This window comes from Diceros bicornis, chromosome 35 (genome assembly GCF_020826845.1).
Source record: "Diceros bicornis minor isolate mBicDic1 chromosome 35, mDicBic1.mat.cur, whole genome shotgun sequence".
NCBI lineage: Eukaryota > Metazoa > Chordata > Mammalia > Perissodactyla > Rhinocerotidae > Diceros > Diceros bicornis.
The window spans coordinates 4,999,204-5,018,976 of record NC_080774.1 but is presented as its reverse complement, the minus strand read 5'-3'; the positions used below and the strand labels follow the sequence as shown (position 1 = coordinate 5,018,976).

Sequence of the window (19,773 nt, the reverse complement as noted above, 5' to 3'; positions counted from 1 at the left end):
GAGTTTAGGGGCAGAGGAGCGAATTCCTGAGGGGCCTGCAGGAGCTGCCTTGATCTTTTTCACTTTTTCTCGCGCATCTTCTTCCAGCCTGGAGAAAGTCTACCTTTCGTGGGGCCTGGGGTGGAGCACAGGTGGGCTGGTGGGGCTGGGTCCTGGGCAGGGCCGGGGCGGAGCACAGGTGGTATGGGTGAGGGCTGCGACTTGGGCGGGGTTGGGGCGGAGCACAGGTGGGCTGGGTGAAGGCTGCGACCTAGGTGGGGTTAGGGGCGGTGCACAGGTGGGCGGGGCAGAGCTGGGACCTGGGTGGGGTTAGGGGCAGGGCACAGATGGGCTGGGCGGGGCTGTGATTTGGGCGGTGTTAGGGGTGGGGTACAGGTGGTCTGGGACCTGGGTGGGGTTAGGGGTGGAGCACAGGTGGGCTGGGCGGAGCTGGGATTTGGGTGGGGTTAGGGGCGGGGCACAGCTGGTCTTGGCGGGGCTGTGATTTGGGCGGGGTTAGGGGTGGGGTACAGGTGGTCTGGGACCTGAGTGGGGTTAGGGGTGGAGCACAGGTGGTCTGGGACCTGGGTGAGGTTAGGGGGTGGAGCACAGCTGGTCTGGGCGGGGCTGTGATTGGGGCGGGGTTGGGGGCGGAGCACAGATGGGCTGGGTGGGGCTGGGACCTGGGCGAGGCGGAGGGAGAGGCCATGGCGGCAGCTGGAGAAAAGTTGTGGGGATCTGAGCGCCAGCAGCTGTCAGAGCTGAGGCCGCCGGGGGAGGGCCACCATGCAGGGAAGGGCGCGACCTTCGGGTCGGCCAGACTCGACTGCGGGGGGTTACCCCGGAGCGTTGGGCAGCCGGCGGGGGCCACAATCGGGCGGCATGAGCGGTGGGGACGCAGGATGCGCTCCAAATACACGGCCGCGGGGCTGTGCGGGGCTCCCTGCCCGGCACAGGTAAGGCGAGAGCGGGCATCTGTCGCACTGGCCCTCTGCCGGGGGTAGCCTGACCTTGGAGTTTGTTGGGGAAATCTGGGGAGGGCGCTGAGGCCACCAGCAGCGCCTCTGGGGGGCGCAGGGCGGCCCCTTCCCTGGATGGGCAGACCTCGGGGCAGCCATGTGCGGGATTGGGGCAAATTTGCCCGTTCCAGGATCTTCAGAACCCCTCCCTGAACCCATCTGAAGCGCCGGGATTCACACCGGGTGCTGTTCCCAGTAGTGAGGAGGGGGCGTGGCTGAGGGAAAGCGTGTAGAGTCCCCCACTCCCGGTTTCCGTGGGATCTACCCCCACCCCACACTGAACACGTGGCACTTAGGATCCAGGAAGTGGGGGCCGGTTGTGTGAACCCCCTTTCCGCAAAGCATAGGATCACATCCTGCCCCCTCATCCAGACCCTCATCTTGTCAAACTGGCCCTGGGGAGCCCAGGCGGAGAGCCTGGCCTTTTGCACCCCTTTCCCCCACCCCCAGGTCCTGGAGCTGGTCTTGGATCAGCGAGGAAGGCGGCCTCACAGAGCAGCTAACAACAAACTCCAGCTTGGCAGAAACCTGGGACTCTCTTCCCCTGGACACCCCAGATTCAGTCCCATGTCATTTGGGGGTTGCAGATAGAGGTTGTCGGGGCTCAGAGACGCTGGTGTCTGGGGGAGTGGGTGTGAGTCTCTAACGGAACTGGGCTTCCCAGGAGTCCCGTATCTGAGGCTTTTCTCCTCAGTCCCCTCTCCATGACCCGGGTCCAGGAGCCTCTGGGAGTGAGGGGATTTAATGGGCACGTTGGACGCATAGCAATGCCCGGAGCGTTCCAGAGGAGGCCAGCTGGAGTTATTACCGTGGCTGCTTCTATTCTGCGCACGTGGCGCCGGGTCACCGCGTGGACTTGGCGGGAGGGGCGGGGGGGGGGTCTCTGAGCCCCAGGCGCAGCTGGCATCAGGCGCCCCAGCAGGCAAGGAGCCGGGCCTCAGCTCCTTAGGGACCACAGGGCCCGCCCCGGGCAGGCCTCCTCTCAGGTCCACAATTTGTGAGCAGCCTGCGTCTTCCAGGTGGGTTTCTCTCCCTTCTGCTGCAGACTGGTGTGGACAGCTCAGGCGATTCCTGGGTTCTTGGTCTCTCAGCTTCTTGTATTAGCATAAAGTTTTCTCCTTCTTGCATTAACATAAAGAGCAAGTTTCTATCCCCTGTGCGTCCTGTGGGGATCCGGGAATTAATTTCTGTGACCAGTGGAGCTGCTTTTGCCCAAACCTGTATGCCCCTGGGACTTGACTGGATCCCAGCTCTGAGGCCCCAGGGCTGAGAGGTCTGAGTGGGCAGGGACTTGGACTCCGTGGAAGGTTCACCTAAGGATGGGGTAAGGGGCGCAAGAGTTAAAAAGGGGCATTTTGGGTTAAAAAAAAGAAAAGCTGAGAATAACACATTATTTTTATTTGTTGAGATAGAGTATTACCACGTTAAGACCTGAGAAAGTCTCAATTAATAGGGTGGCATAGCAGTGGCATACTAGTAGAAAACCGACCACAAGAAAATTATTCGGCAGAGGTATATCATGTCTTAATTAAAAAACAAGCAGTATTTTCAACATATGGTGTTAGAGCCATGGGACACCAAGGGAAAATAAATGAACCTTGTCCTAAACTTCACGCCTTGTACAAAAATTAACTCAGAATGGATCATAGACTGAAATGTAAAGTGTAAAATAATACAACTTTTTGCAGGAAATGTAAAACATCTTCGGGACATAGGACTTGGTGAACATTTCTTAAACCTGACACTGAGAACATGATGCATAAAAGAAAAAAAAAAGATACAGTGGACTTCATCAAAATTAAAAATGTTTGATCTGCAAAAGACCGTGTTAAGATGACAAGACACATTATAGACAGAAAGAAAATATTTGCAAACAACATATCTGACAGAAAAAACAATCAAAGTTCAACAACAGTTAGAAAACTAGTCTAACTGGGGCAAAGACAAGACATTTCATTGAAGAAGAGTATGGATGACAAGTTAGTATATGAAGATGTTTAACATCACTAGCCATTAGGGAAATGCAAACTAAGACCAAGATGAGATGGAAATAACTACACACCTATTAGAAGAGCTAAAATTGTTATATATACGCACACACTGCCAAAGGTCGGTGAGGACGTGGGGAAACTGAATCTCTCATACATTGCTTGTGGGCGTGTAAAATGGTGCAGCCAATCTCTAAAATGGTTTGGCTGTTTCTTAAAAATTCAAACACATTTACCGTGCAAGCCAGCAATTGCAGTCCTGGGCGTTTGTCACAGATAGATGACAACTTATGTCCACACTAAAACCTGTACATGAATATTCATAGCAGCTTTGTTTGTAATAACCAAAAACTGGGAGCAACCCCCGTGTCCTTTAACTGGTGAGTGGTTAATGTGTACAATGTCCATACCAGGGGACACTACTTGGCTGTAAAAGGAATGGACTACTGATATAGCAACTTAAATAGGTCTCAAGGGCATCCTGCTGAGTGAAAAAAGCCAACCCCAAAACGTCACACATACTATGCTTCCATGTGTGTAACGTCCTGAAATGGTGAATGTAGAGAGCTGAAGAGGAGATCATTGGTCACCAGGAATTAGGGGTGGTGGTGAATTGCTGGATTCTGGAAGGTCATGAGTTTTCCCTTGAAGCTCTCTCAGTGGTGTCCCCAGACCCAGCATCCTTGGCACCGCTAGGTCAGGAGATCTTCACCCGGAAGCTTCTCTCTGTCTGGTGCACGTCATAGGCTCTTGCCCTCTTTCAGAAACTCTGAACTGAGTTCTCTCCATGGCTCGGAATGAGGGTCGTGACAAGAACCGCGTTTTAGCTGGGCTCACGAAGGCTCTCTCCCGCTCCCTCTAAGGACACCCCTCGTGCAGTGCAGTGGAGAGAGCAATCTCAGAGACTATTGGACCCAATACAGCTTCATTTCTCATTCAGTGCTTGGACCACAGTTGTACTACCTACTGATGGGAAAAAGACTGATGCTCCTCTGCCGAATTTTGAGATGAAATGGAGGGATGATGGCTTGTCGGGCCATGAGGCATTTATCAGTACACGTCCCTGTAGCTTCACAACATGCTCCTCGATTCTGATATAACATTTTGTGGCTGGCTGGGTCTATGACAAAATGAGGACCAGCCAGCTGATGTGTATGACTTTCCGTATAAGCTTTCAGACAACCTTTGTCTCACATTCTGCTAAGGTATGGTGGGACAGAAGTATAAACCTCCTAGAATTCCCAGAGGAATTTGCCACCGTCATCAAAAGAGAGGACACTGCCTTAAATTTCCCGTAAATCGATCTTTGGGAAGTGTAATAAACCAATCTATAATTAAAGATAACTTATTTACGATTGGTGCTTCCTTTAATTCCTTGTCTGTATGTGAAACTCATGGAGAATTTAAAGGTTCACCTAGAAGATCCAACCTGAACGTTCTACCCCCAAGTCTGGCTGGCTGTGCGGCCAACTTACTTCAAGCGCAGAATGTTCTCACGCTGCAGCAGGGTCTTGAGGGAATGTTGCCCGGCACCGCACTCCATCCACGGGTCTCAGCACACGTGTGGGGTTGCTATTGAGGTACTGCTGCTCTTAAGCCCACTTGATAGAGAGCTAGGAGATGTCCATATGCACACTAACCCCTGTATCCACGTGCACACACCAGTCTGTCTGTCTATCCGTCCATCCATTAAAAACAGTGTGACTCATATTGAGACCTCTGATTCCAGTAAATCATGAGGCTTCATCCCAACCCTCCCCTTTTCCTTATTTTCCTTCTTTTTCTGACAGTGAGCAACCTGGCTCTCATGTTCTCTTATGTGTTTACTCATTTGTTCAATCCTAGTGTAAGTTGTTTCAAAATTGCTAATTGTCTTTCGCCTTACAGCATCAGGTCAAAATACAGTTTCCAAGGTGACTTAGGCTACCTCTTTCTTCCTCGTTTCCTGGAGTGTGGTGTGTTATTCCTTGTAATATAGTTAGGCTCGTTATTACCGTTTATATTCCATTTGGGTTCCCCCACATCCTGGTTTTTAAAAATCATTTGTTTGGGACCGGCCCAGTGGCACAAGCAGTTAAGTGCACGCGCCCCGCTGCGGCGGCCCAGAGTTGGCAGGTTCGGATCCTGGGCGCACTGATGCACTGCTTGTCAAGCCATGCTGTGGCGGCGTCCCATGTAAAGCGGAGGAAGATGGGCGTGGATGTTAGCCCAGGGCCAGTCTTCTTCAGCAAAAAGAGGAGGGTTGGCAGATGCTAGCTCAGGGCTGATCTTCTTCACACACACACACAAAATTCATTTGCTTGTTTTTAGAATGTCTGGAACACTGCTGTGGCTCTGAGTCAAAGCTGGAGTCAAAGCCGTACAGAAGGTCTGCTCGGGGAGGTGCACCTTCCCCTTCAACTCCACACCCCTGCTCCCATACCTCTTCTGTCCACATCCTTCTGCACGGCCCCCAATCTCTAGTTTCTGGTTCATCCTTGCTATAATTATTTTGCGCCAGTAAGCAGATGCACGTGCATTTTCTTAGATCTCCTTTGTTCTGTGGGAGGAGGGTGGATACTCTTCTGTACACCTGACAGTATATCCTGGAAATTACTCGAATTCTGTTCCTCATTCTTCCCCTCCCCCTTTTAAATAGGTTTTATTTTTAGAACAGTGTTAGGTTCACAGCAAAACTGAGTGGAAAGTTCTCACTCTCTGTTTTTTGATAAATAGTCCTGGCCCTCATGGAACCCACAGTCTCCACAGAGGGAGAGAGAGGGTAAATGTGTAAGTTAACAAATATTCTTCCTAGGCAAAAATGGAACTTATGAATAAATGAGTCCAGAAATAGGTATTATTGCAGAATCTAACATTCCATTTTAGGAATGATAGAGCAAAATGAACAATACTAGTGAGGTTCCAGAGAGGACATCAGAATATTCCTGTTGGGGGCTGAACGGAAGAAGACTATCAGTCAGGGTGAGTTAGCTGGGCACCTACTACTGTGGGACGGCTTCCAGGGAGATAGAAACATTTGAGCTGGGAATTATCTGCCCATGCCAGCTACTGTTCAAGTTCCTGAGGAGTGATGTGGACAGGAAGAGACCTGAGGGAAGAGAGAGGACAGTGCAGTACAGGTGGGTAACCAGAGGAGCCTTCCTGGAGGAGGAGGCTTGGGAGGATGGGTAGGGCTTGGCTTGATGAATGCAACCTGGTGAAGGTCTAATGCTATTCATGGGGCATTAGGAAAGTAGGATTGGAAGTTCCACTCTCTGGAATTTCAACTCTTTACCTATTTCAGCACTTTGAAGATTCTTAAATGCTTGTCATCCATCCGTCTTATGACAGTTTTCAGAAGTACTCATGATTATGGTCCCCATTTTCCAGATGAGAAAGCTGAGGCTCAGGAAGGTGAAGTAGCTTCACAAAGAAACAAAGTTAAGGAAACTGGGTTTGAACCGAGCTCTTTTCATCCCAGGCTGAATTCTTCCTTCTCTGCTGTGCTCAGAGAGGCAGTGACACAAGGCATTTAAGCTGAAACGCCCTCCAACAGGAGAGTGGAGACACACACATTCCTATATTCATACAAGGAAATACCAGTCAGCCATGAAAATTAATTAGTGCTGCATGTTTCAGCATGGATAAATCTTTAAAACACAAGATTGAATAAAAAAATTAAAAAGCAAATTGCCCAAGCATACCTACAACAAGATATCATTATATACAGCTTAAAACATGCAAACCTATTTCATACATTTTTATGAATACATACTTTTGTGGTGAAAGCATAAAATAACAAATATCCATGGCAATCATGCATATAAGCGTCAGGATAGTGGTTACCTCCGGGAGGGCAGGGGTGGATGGGCCCAAGTAGGGGTTCCCAGGGAACCTCAGTGCGTCTCTGTGTCCTATTTCTTAAGCTGGCTGGTGGGGACATGGCTGTTATGTTATTTTCTGCACTATTTAGCGCCTAATGAATTTAATAATTGTAACTTTCAAGTGAAGACCATACAGTGTTCATGCTGCCACGTTTTCTGTTGATTATGAGAAAAGAAGCTTTTCTTGAGGTGGTTGGAGAAAGATAGATGAATTAACATGTGCTTTGGCTCAGCTTAGCACATAACGAACATTAAATATTTGGTCCCCTGGGCGGAAGCCTGCATCAGTGGCCCCCATCAGTTGGTTAGGGCTTTCTTAGAGTAGAAAGAGTCTGTTGTTGGCATTTGTTTCTGATTGAATTAGACTGAGAATGTTGTATGTAACTGCGTTCACTATTCCCAAGTCAAAGAACCAGAAGCCAAACTAAATACCCAGGTAGCTCCAGACATAAAATCCAGGAAGAACAACAATACTGAGGCTGGGAATCAGAGAGTGTTGTTCGTTCATTCAGCAAATATTTCCTGAGTGCCTACAGTATGCCCAGACTTCTACAGCAGGAAACTGTAGAAATGTGACTCTTGCCCTGGTGGAAACATGCACTCTCTCAAGGGAAACCTCCCCTCCCGCCACAAAACAAGTAAGCAAACCTATGGAAATAATTGCAAACGCTAATTAAACCATTGCCAAAATACACATATTTGCAAAGTCTGATTTGCTTGCAATTAAATAACAACACACATCAATTTTCATTCATTGATTAAATGTTTATTAAGCACCCGCTGTGTGCTAGCTGCTGTCCTAAACACTGAGGTTGCAGCAAAGATCCCGGGACTGTCTCTCATTTGCGGGATTTGAGTCAGAAGCTCATCCCTGAACCAATTACTGGAACCCTGAGGATGGGATATTCTGATTGGCTAAGCCTGATCACATGTCCACTGAGCCTGGTCACTTGTCTACCCATTTGGGCTCCAGTCAAACCACATGGACTGAATCAAGTCAGGGGGTTTCTCAGAAAGAAGATGGAGGGCTTTTCCATGAACAGGTGAGGACTCCTAGATGTTAGTGATGAGACGCTACTGAAATTTTCTCCAAGCTCTTCCTCATTCCCTGAAGTTCACCCCAACTTTTCCTTTTGCCTTAGTTATTATGGAAACACCTTCTGCACCAGAACTCATTGCTCTACTTGTGCCTGCTGTGTTCAACTCCTAGCTGGCTGGTTTCCAGGCACAGCATGCCATCATGCCTGGACTCACAGAGGTCAACGGGTCCCTTCACTGTGGGGGTTTCTTTTGATGTCGTGGTTAACCATGCACAGGCTTGTGCCCGGGTGTGTCTCCAAAGCAGACAGAGCCATCTGCTGCTGTGCACACAGATGAGAGTGAAGCCAATGCACTGTCTATGTTTAATGTTCCTGGTCTGCCAATCAAGTTGCATCTAATCGATGAGGACAGCTGCTGTGACCCCTGGTGGTCTCTTTACAAATCTGAGCTCATCGATTTGAGTATCCCAAAAGATTGACAAGCCCTGTCATCTAGGCAAGACATTCTTTTCTCTCTAAATCTGCATTAGTTTTCTATTCCTGCCATAACAAATTACCACAAACTTAGTGCCTTAAAAAAACACAAATTTATGACCTCACAGTTTTGTCACAATTTTTTTTTGTTTTAAAAAATATTTATTTTTCATAAAACTTATTTACCTTAACATCTCATGGGTTTATTATTGTTATTTTTTATGACAATAACTTTTTTAATTTTCAAAAGAATCTGAAATAACTTTTTTTTTTGGTGAGGAAGATTCACCCTGAGCTAACATCTGTGCCAATCTTCCTCTATTTTGTATGTGGGACGCCACCAAAGCATGGCTTCATGAGAGGTGTGTAGGTCCACAGCTGGGATCCGAACCAACGAACCCCAGGCCACCGAAGCGGAGCACGCGAACTTAACCACTATGCCACTGGGCTGGCCCCTGAAATAACTTTTTAAACTTGGATTCCACTGAGGCACAAGGAAATTCTTCAGTATTTGAATTCTTTTTAGGGTTTGTATGGTGCGCACCTCAGTTCAGCTCATTTTCAAAATGGTTTTTTCTTCCTTACCTAGAAACAGAAGGCAGCTGATCTTAAAGGCAATGGTAAGTTGGCAATGCCTGGAATTTGTCAATTCTGGGAGTCCTAGATGTCTCTTGCCAGGGTTTAATCTGAAACTGGGGAGAGGTAGACTGTCTCACTAAGGAGGTTTTCTGGGGTCTTCACCCAAGGCTTCCTAATGCAGCTTCTACTGCAAAGACCCCCCTTCTCTTTTTTTCTGGCCTAGACTTATGGCTGCTAGCAAGTATTTTGAAGTTTTAGTTGGTTAACTTGTACGTCTTTGCACTCACAAGCCAGGTGTATACTATGGGCTGGAATGGAGGGAGAAAGGAGAGCGTTTGTGGCCTCATGAGAGATGAGATGGGGCAGATATTCCCAATGCTTCTTACAGCATAAATGCAGTGGCTCAATTTTGGTGGCTTTTTGTTGTAGAAAAAACGTCGTGAGGAGTTGGATTCCATTTTGCAGCAGGGCTGGGTTGCACAACTGAAATCCATCGGATCAGATTTGGCATTTCCATCACTGAGAAGGTTAATAAAACCTCTAATAGGATTTGTGACCGCAAGAACCACAGACCAAGGCCCAGCAGTAAGATTCTATTCATTTGCCATTTGTACGTAAATTACACATATAATGCATATTGTGTCAGAAATTTTATTGCAATTAGAACACAATACACAATGATATTTGAGCTAAGCTACAAAAAAAAAGATAGCCTGTGTGTGTATTTGCGTATGAAAAATCCAGCTCATTCTTGATTTTCATGAGAAACCATCTCAGATCCTCAATCTGTGATCACAGTGGTTGAGCTTGGTTAAAAATACAGCAGTCACTCAAAAGCTGGGAGGTGGGGAACGAACTTTCAATGGAGAGGCAACATCTAAGCTTTGCCTTATTAATAGCTCTGAGAATGCAGTGCCCACGTGCACTTTACCAGCGACGCCTCCAATGACTGTAACAAGTGCTGTATGTGGTGAAGGACAGATATTTTTGGAGTTAATTATAGCTAGACATAGAAGAGAGAAATATTGTTTTTTCTTTTTTTATTCTAAAGAAAATGAACTGACATGAGCAAAAGATCAGGATTCACGTTTGTGGTTGGCAATTAGTTACATAATTAATGTCAGGAGATGAAGGAGCAGCTAGTGGCCGCCTACTCTTTTTAGGAAGTCTACATTGTGCTCCATACTCCATCGTTAGTAGGTTTTACTTGCCCTAGCTGCACTGTTCTTAGTAACGTTGGTGGAGGGAGAGAGAGTGACAGACTCGCTTTAGTGAGACCAGCATATAAATTAAAGCCGCTTCTGTGTAACTGTGTGTTTTAATCTCTCCTTCCTCCTCCCTCTGTAAATTACCAGATTGTGAATTGCCCTAGAATCAGTTTTAGTGCTGCTGGAGGTAAGAGATAGCTGATCTTTTTAATTTCAGGTGATGAAATCTCAGCGTGTTAAGATAGCTTAACCCCACACGCTCTGCTAGTCTCTTAGAAATGCTTTCACTGCGAGTAACAGAAAACTCAAGTAGCTTAAACTACTTGAGATAGGGCTTTATTTTGCTTACTTAGCAAGGTGTCTGGATCTAGGCAGCGTCACTTTAGTTTTTCAAAGATATTAGACCTGCAATCTGTATGATTGGCTCTGACTTTCGCTTGTGGTCACAGGATGGCTGCTGTAATTCTGAGCATCACAGCCATATTCAAGGCAGTCCAGAAGTCCCCAGCAGGTGCCTGGTTCTGTCTCATTGATCAGGGCTGTTTCACACAGGCACCTGGAAAAATGAGCATTTACTTTTCTGCTACTGGCGTTCCTTCCCTGGATAATTAAACAAACACTTACTGGGAATATAGCACCGGCTGTACACCAAGGCAAAGGGCTGGAGATACAGTGATGATCAGGACAAACATGGTCCTTAATGTTATAGAAATTATAGGTTTGTGAGGGAAGTGGATATTAAATAACTAATCACATGAAGTGTTTAATTAGTTTGTTATTAAATGCACAGTGACATGGAAGAGGTAGACCAGAACTATATGGAAACATAGGAGGCTTCTCTGAGGGAGTGACACGTGAACTGAGCGTTAAAGGATGAACAGAAGTAAACTAAGTGGAGAGAATGAAATGATCATTTTCAAAAGAAGGACAGTGTAGACAGAAAGAACTGTGTGGCCAACGAGCGATGAGAGCACAGTGCAGGGAAGGAGGAGGATCCGTTCCCTGTGGTATAGAATGTTAGCACGGTTCAGAAACACCCAACGCGTCCATGCTTATGTGCTGTGCTATCCAAAGTTATGAGGAGCTGTAGGGAAGGATCATGATACACTGATGTTAGCATTGTCATTTTGGGACATGCTAATCACCTTTGTTGACTTTTCTCTTCTTTAGTTGATAACTGCCAATGTTTGTTGTGCCAAAGGTTAAATCCTGCTGGATCTTCATTGTCTAAGGCTTTGTCTGGATCCAAGAGTTCTCCACTATCGCTTGGACTACCCTCAGGAAATCTTGAAAAGTGTGAGAGTCACATTGCTATCAACTGCCCCCATTTATATCTGACAACTGGCTGGAGTCTGACCAATGAAGACATCAAAGACGTTGACGTGATTGGTGAAGAGAGACGCTGCCCTTTCCCACAGGACTAATTCGCTAGAGATCAGTCCAGCAATGGATATTGTCTTACACTAACAACTTTTCCATCTTTATGTAATCTTATAACTTGAGGGGATCAGACAACAGATACATGGATAATGAAGATCCTACAGAAATATAAATAAAAAATACGATGTGTAACATGTGTGTCTGAGAGTTGTGAGGTCATTGACGTTTTTTATGTAGTTGTAGATATTTTATTTTTTGTAGTGAATGCTATGAATCACCAAGCCTTAACTATTTTTTTCCTGAAACTAACTCATAAGGATAAAGAAATTTATTAGGTTTCTAAGACATAGAATATCTGGGATTAAATGGCATATTTTCATATTTTGGTCAATAAATCTGCATATTTCAGTCAATGTATTTTCAATAACTAGCTTTCAGAAAATATCTGTTGTTGTTCAAAATGAACTATTATACCTTCCACTGCTAAAGCAGGAGACAACATTTTCCTCCCCTGATCACCACCACCATCAAATTTTCATATATGGTGATATTTCAAACAAATTTCCTCATCTGGCAAGTAGGAACAATAATACTACCTTTACCATGGGGCTAGAAGGAGGATTAAATGAGAAATTAAGTGTAAAACACTTAGAACAACGCTTCACAGATAGCAAGCGCTCAATAAATTTCAACTCTGTCTGGACCGTGCACCAGCCTGGCTGTACTGTTGTTAACACAGTAAGACTTCTCTTATCAATTGGTTAATAGCCCTTTCCCAAGTTTCTTGAATGGCTCCAAATAGCTCCTTCCAGCTCAGGCCTCTTCCAGGGACCTCGTGGACTTCCCCAGAGCCAGCAGCTGAGTACAGGCTAGCACACCGGGTGGTCTCCAGAGCTCCCTCCAGCCTGAGTCAGCTCTAAGGATACCTCTGTCACTCACTCAGCCATGCTAGCTAGCAGTACCAATAGAGAAATTCTCTGTGATGGGGGCAGAGTTGCAGAATGAGAAGTGTGTTTGTTATGGAGATGGAAGGCTTTGTTTTGAATCCTGGTTCTGCCACTTATCAGCTCTGTGACTTCCAGCTGGTTACTCCACTCGGTGGGTCTGTTTGCTCATCTGTACACTGGGGATGATAATAATTCTGACCAAGTGGCTGCTTCGATGATCAAAAGAGGCTGATGAGTTGTTAAAATAGAAATAAATTAATACATTGGGAAGGACTCTGCGTATCTAGACATGGGCTCTGGAACACTCTCAATTGCCTTCTTGTCAGGAAGACGGAATGGCTGAAAGGAGAGGCAGAACACGACGCTTCTATTCCTAGTTCACACACGTGGATTCCCAGCACACGATGATGATGAGAAGGACAGGATTGAGGAGGTGGAATTAACTACTGTAGTGGAAGGGCAGTGTTTGATCAAGACCCGTCATATGCAAGAACCAGAGGGGAGAGTGTGAGAGTCTGTTTACAGACCTACAGGGGAAAGACTGTGGAATTGGTAGAACATGGACAGCACCTTGGGAAGGTGAAACATCCCTTTGAGAAGTTTAATTAAATAGGGAGGTGATTGTACTCTCGTCTCCAGCACAAGGGCACTGATTCATGGTGTGCAACAAATGTAAGAGTGGCCAGGGAAACCCTCTAGTCCAGAACCTTCTCTCCCACTGCTACTCAGAGTACTTTAAATTCCACCATTAGAGATTTATTTATTTGAGTCTTGGAGGTGTTTTGACTTTGACTAATCTTTTCTTCCATTTCAAAAAATAATCCCGAAGGAATCATTTATGTGTTTGTAACTGGAGACTTGGACCCAGCTGTTGGTGTGTGGGTTTGATTAGTTTATTTTTCACAGGAAAGCTTGGCTTCCACTTTGATGGGGCACGAGGAGGAGCGGGTGTTTGGTGCAAGGTCTACGCTCTGTGCCGTATCCCCTTTCATTCCCGCACATACGAATTTTCTGCATCATGCATTCCTTTCGCTATATCTTGAGGAAAAGGATGCCCAGAGCCCCACTGGGCATTTCTCGTTGCTGCACAGGCCTCTGGGAAGCAGAGGGGGGTCAGGCACCGAGCACGCGCTAACCCTCGGCGGCAGCGTTAGTTCGTGTCCTTGGAAGTCCAAGCACGTCCTTTCAGTATTACCTTTAGTTAAGGCACTTTGAGCAGTGGGGTGCTCCACCGCTGTGCAGTGTGTCACAGTGCAGACGCACTGGGTAGCAGCAATGCGAGGACTGTTTCAGGAGCAGGGGAAAGTGAGATGACAGCCAGGCTCTGAGCTCTCCTGTGCCTTTTCCCAATGGTGGAAAGGCTTCTGACTTCTTGGAATCTCCCTCAGGAAATGAGCTTTGAAACCTTGCACCACGGAGTGATGGGCTGTGTATGGTTATCCCGTGGTCTATGTGCTCGCACTGACTCCTTCTCACAGTTTGGTCACTGCAGCGCCTCCTCCTCACTCCCCTGGTTGGGGCAATCCCCTGGGCTTCCACAGCACCCCCATCCTCTCATGCCCCTCCCACCTCATGGGGACCTTTCTCCGTCCCCAGGTGAGGATGGGCCCTGCAGATTCCAGCCACTCCTGCACAGACACGTCTGTCTCCTTTCCATCCCACGGGGCCCCTGAAGAGGAAAGTGATCTGGTTCCCAATACACTGATTCAACAGAAAATTAACACATGTGGCAAAATTCAGGGGCTCCTACTTCAGGAACTTGTAAAATAAAGGCATGCTGAGTTTCCAAAGGAAAGCCATTCACTGCCACCCTCCTCATATCTCCCAGAGGAAAGGGGGGACATTAAAATGGCCTTCCACCAGGGACCAGCTCTCACCTGCTATTTCACCACCTATTTAGAACCAAGATCTGTTTAGGGAAACATTTTCCAGTTAGCATAGTGAAGACAGTCACGGGAATACAGACATGGCTGTGAAAGTCAGCGATGAAGCCAATGGGAATTCCCACGAAAAATAGAAAATAGCAGCTTTTAGAAAACTCCTTTAAACCCTCACCTGCACCGGCCATAACGCAGACACACGGCGCAGGAAAGCGCCGAGGTCCTCAAGGCAGCGGGAGACGCCTGCAAGACCTGATAGCGCAATCATGAGTGATGGTGCTTTTATGAAATGATGCTTCTCAATGTAATAGGCGATGTATTCCCTTTAGCTCATCAGCATAGCTCCGTCCTACAACTTCCGAACGGCTCCATTACGGGGATGTGCCGCTCCATGAGGCTTTTATTCTTTGTGCATTTTATACACAAATGACTAATTAGATTTAAGGTGGCAAACATTACTTGAGTTTACATTTGTCAGGGAGAAGATTTTGATAACAATGTTTTTAAAATTTATTATATTGTTATTGTATTTTGCAGTGCAGAGTTGAGGACTGAAATGGAAGCAATAGAAATGATTAAAGAGGCTGGAGGGAGATGTACATTTCTATGTGCAAAACTAGGGGGCCCAGACTCTGGAGTAAATGGCCATTTGTGCTTAAGTGTTGTCATCTTGCAGATGCAACCCCTGGGTACTGGCTCCTTACTAAGACTGAAAACATCTCAGGACATCAGAAGAGTAAGCCAGGTGAGCTTTGCATTTCTGGTTGGCATCCTTTCTTTTCTGTCTTAAAGGTCTTTCCTGGAGTTTAGGGGGTTGAATTCACCCGAAGCAGAAAAAATGTCATTGATAGTAGCTTTGCATCCAAGTACCCAGCAAGCAAAACAAATTGTCGCCCTGGTTGCAAAAGCCGTCCACAGAATCCTCTGGTCTTTACTGTCTGCCTCTTCTATTGAACGCACATCTTCTAGAGGCTGCTGAAGTGGTCAGGCCACTCTGGACGAGGCCCTTCCTTGCATTAAAATCATCAACTCCCAGTGCATTCACTCTGGGGTTTGGTACTTACAGCCATATATTTTGTTACAATCTGTTATCTCTTCTTCTCTCTAGCCCATAAACACTTTTAAATTCACAATGTTGGAAACAAAGTGACGCTTAATAAATTATTGTGTGAATGAATGAATGAACGAATGCGTGAATAAATAAGGAATTGCATGATGGGCTAGAGCTTGCCTTTTCCAGTGGTGTTAAAAAGGGATGCTACGTGGAAGCCTACAGCAAACATCATCCAGAATTTTCTGCCTCCTTTCTAAGTTGTATTTCAGAGAGAAGAAGTGACCAAGCAATTTGATGCCTTCTATTTCAAGATCTATATCCACGTCAGCATCCATTACAGCCATTGAAAGAGGCTGTAAGTCTGCCACCTCATTTAAACTGTGGTATTTCTGGAAATCTCTGTTTGCTGCTAAACACTTTCAAAACTCACGTGAAAAATACATGGACAAGAGCCCTTAGTTCTGCAGCTTGCTTTCAACTGGATGAGATAGAACATCTGATTAACAGTGGTGAAACAATAGGGGATTGTCATCTCTTATAATAAGAAGTCCGGAGGTAGGTAGTTCCACGGTTGGCTAATTCTGCAGCACGATAATGTCCCAGAGGCTTTCTCAGTCTTTGCATTCAACCACATCAGTAGGCTGTCTCCCTCATGATCTCAAGATGGCTGCAGAGCCTCCAGACATCACAAATACACACAACTCTATCAGCAAGAGGAGACCATGTCCTCACGCATCTCATTTTAACCACGGAGGAAAATCTTTCCCGTAATGTGGAAATTACCTTCAAAAAGAAACCCACAATTCTATTTGGTTATCTTATTTCATAACGTGTTGCTGTCTTGACGTGAGTACAGCCATGTTTGGCCGCTCCATTGACCTACAGCCACCAGCACAAAAATAAATATAAAAGCTGATTTCTGCATGGTGGGAACTGGCCCTTCTACCATGGAGATAGTTGCAATGTGTAAAACTTTCAAGGCCCTTGGGGTGCCGCAGCCTGGGGCAGACTGGCCATCTGTGCTGAGCTGGGACGATAACCAGGGTAAACAATGCACGTACACAGCTGCCGGGCTGGGACGATAGCCAGGAGACTCAGTGCACGTATGCCACTGACAACCATTTGTGCATGGGAACACTGGATGCTTGCTCTGTAAACTCTGTAACTGCTTATATAAACTGCTGGAAACTGAGACCCAGTGAGAGTCTCACCTGTGGAGGGGACGCCCATCCCGGGACCTCTGATGATCGGATTCCTGCCCAGCTGTGTCAGTCGAAGGGACTCTCCCTGGCAGTGGGGCGTGGATGTTGTGAGTAACCGATCTGAGGTGTTGTTCTCTTTTCGGTCAACCTGGTGTTTCTCTTTCCGGTTGATTTGTGTCATTTCCCTTCAATTGATGTGGATGTTTTCCCTTTCCAGTCGATCTGATGTTTTTCCCTCTCATTACATGATCTATTCGGATCTGCTGCTATCTCAGCCAATGTGGATATTTTCCCTTTCCAGTGGAGCTGATGTTTTTCCCTCTTAATATTTGACCTATTCAGATCTGTTTGTGGACAATCGCCTTTACTCTCCTCTATATAATAAAATATACCTTCAGTCCACTTGTTTGGAGTGGAAAGTTTCTTTTATGTCTCCGATCAAATCCCCGAACCTCTCATAACATAATTGGCGCTGTGAGCAGGATTCGATTAAGGAGATGCCTTTCCTATTCAAACAAAAGGTAACTGAAACCAAGGTGGAAGAAATTCCAGGATGGGAGGACCCTCTTTTGTGCACTCTGGCTGGGGAGTGGCTCGTAGGTCAGGATTGTGTGAATCTTGGGATGCTCGTCTGCTACGATTTGAACCATTGGATGTGACTAAAGCTTTGCAGATGGCGGAAAGAAAAAAGAAAGATGATGTTTCTTTTTTGGCACGGCGCAGTTGGTGTTTGTTGACTGCTTATCGCCGGGCTATGGAAGATAGGGATAAGATACAGAAAGAAAAAGTACTCTTGGAAAAAGAAGTTTCAGACTTGCAGCCTCGATTGGCTATGATTCAATGTCAATATCAGGCACTAGGAGATCAGGCTCGCAATTACCAAGCTATAGCAGAAAAGGCTGCTGTAAGAGTGGCCAAAGATAAATATAGAAAGAGGAAAGAAAAAGTAAATAAATGGCAAGTTCATATGGCCATAGCATCAGCTGGCCCTAAATGGGACCTGGAAACATGGGATGATGATATCTGGGACGATGATTCTAAAGAAACTGATTATGAGGAAGAGAAAAAACCGCCCAAATGCTCAGAGGCACGTCCTCTTCGCCGTTGGCTGATGGAAATGGATGGTAATCATTCTGTAAGGAAGGATGTGATTGAGGATTTTACCCAACAAGAAATTTCTGATATCTTAGCCCGGGCTACACAAAAGCCTGGGGAAGCCATTATAACCTGGCTTGTTTGCCTATATAACATGGGCGTTGCAGGAATTAATCTGGATGTAGGAGATGCTTTTAAATTTGTAACTCTAACCAATGATCCAGTAATACGGGGAGCTTTTCGAGATTGGAGCATGAATGCTCACCCCCCAAATGATAGTGGACAGGACACTGATGGTACAACTCTATTGGCTCTTGCAGTAAAAGGAGCTCAAGATAAATACCCCACGGATGATATGTGGCCGGACACTAATAGAACATGGCATACTTTAAAAGATTGTGTCCAAAAATGAGAGAGGAAGCCATGAGATGGGCTGTGTTTTTGAGGTGTGGTAAAGCTTTAAATGAAATGAGTTTGAGTATCCAGGTGCAAAACAAGTTGATAAAAACTGCACCTCCGGCATACAAACAAATAGTTACAACTCTTCTTATGAATGAAACTGAAAACCCTATATCAGCGCTTGCAGAAAAGATTATGCAGCTGGGAGATTTAGGAGACTGGCAGACATCTGGAAACTCCCTAGGAAGGGAAAAAAGAGAGACATTATTTAAAAGAGATAAACTTAGTTGAGGTGACATGTTTTTGGCCCTACTCTGGGCAGGAGTACCCAAAGATCAAATTGATGGAGTTGACACTAAAGAACTGTGGAAACTATATGAAGAAAAGGGGTTGCATGTAAAACAAGTAAATAAAAGAGACAGTGCAGAGAATGCTTCCAGCCCAGTGCCTACCGTACCTAGTGCACCGCCTCCTCCCTCGGGTCCTCTTCTTGTTGATTTATGTGACTGAGGGGAAGTCACCTCACAGATACAAACCTCTGTATCAATTAGTGCTGCTATAAGGAAAGATATTAGACCACATGTACAAATTAAAATATTTTGGAAAAGTGGATATACAGCTAGTGTACAGGCACTTGTAGATACAGGGGCGGAGGCCACCCTTATCTATGGAAATCCAACTAAGTTTCAGGGCACATCATTTCTGATAACCAGATTGGGAGGAAAAGAAATCCAGGCAGTCACCACTAATCTCTCTATCGAAATTGGGCAGCTGTCCCGGCACACATATCCAGTCGTGATTGTGCCAATACCAGAATATATAATTGAGATTGATATTCTAAAAGGATTGACATTAGATTTGGCTGATGGATGATACCAATTTGCTGTCAGAGCTTTGTCTTTTCATATTAATGCTGTAATTGTGGGATGTTTACACCGTGAAGTAGAAATTCCACCTGCCACGCGAGTGGTCAATCAAAAACAATATCGCATCCCTGGAGGACAGCAAGAAATGTCTGAGACCATAGAAGATTATTTGGCTGTAAAAGTCCTTCGCAGAGTAACTACAGCCTGGAATAATCCTGTCTGGCCTGTTAAAAAAGGTGATGGGACATGGAGAATGACTATAGATTACAGAGAGTTAAACAAAGTGACTCCGGCTATTCAAGCCGTCCCTGGTTTGATTACTCTTATAGAAAAAGTGCAATGTTATCCCAGCACTTGGTATGCTGTTATAGACTTGGCTAATGCCTTCTTCACCATACCTATACCTAAAAGTGTCCAAGAAAAATTTGCTTTCACGTGGCTGGGACAACAATATACCTTTACTAGACTTCCACAGGGATATGTGCACAGTCCCACCATCTGTCATCGACTGGTTGCTGAAACCTTGGCAAAGGTACCTGCTCTTGATGATGTCCAAATAGTGCATTATATAGATGATATTATAATCCAAGGAAATAAAGAAGAAAAGGTACAACAACAGTTAGAAAAAGTAATAGCCACACTTGAGGAGGATGGATGGAAAAGTAATCCAGCTAAAATTCAGGGCTCGAGTTCAAATGTTAAATTTTTGGGAATACTATGGAATGATGGAAAACAAGAAATTTTACCCAAAACTAGAGCAAAAGTATTGGATTTTGCAGCACCTCATAACAAAAAGGAAG

The 19,773-nt window shown here is 45.7% G+C and overlaps 1 long non-coding RNA gene across 1 annotated transcript; it reads left to right on the top strand.

The window, feature by feature from the left end:
• The first annotated feature begins 793 nt into the window (after positions 1-793).
• Positions 794-11,800, top strand: LOC131398097 (uncharacterized). Its single transcript, XR_009216831.1, has 4 exons — positions 794-935; positions 8,890-8,983; positions 9,372-9,527; positions 11,352-11,800. It is a non-coding gene; the product is annotated as an uncharacterized LOC131398097 (long non-coding RNA).
• The last annotated feature ends 7,973 nt before the right edge of the window (positions 11,801-19,773 follow it).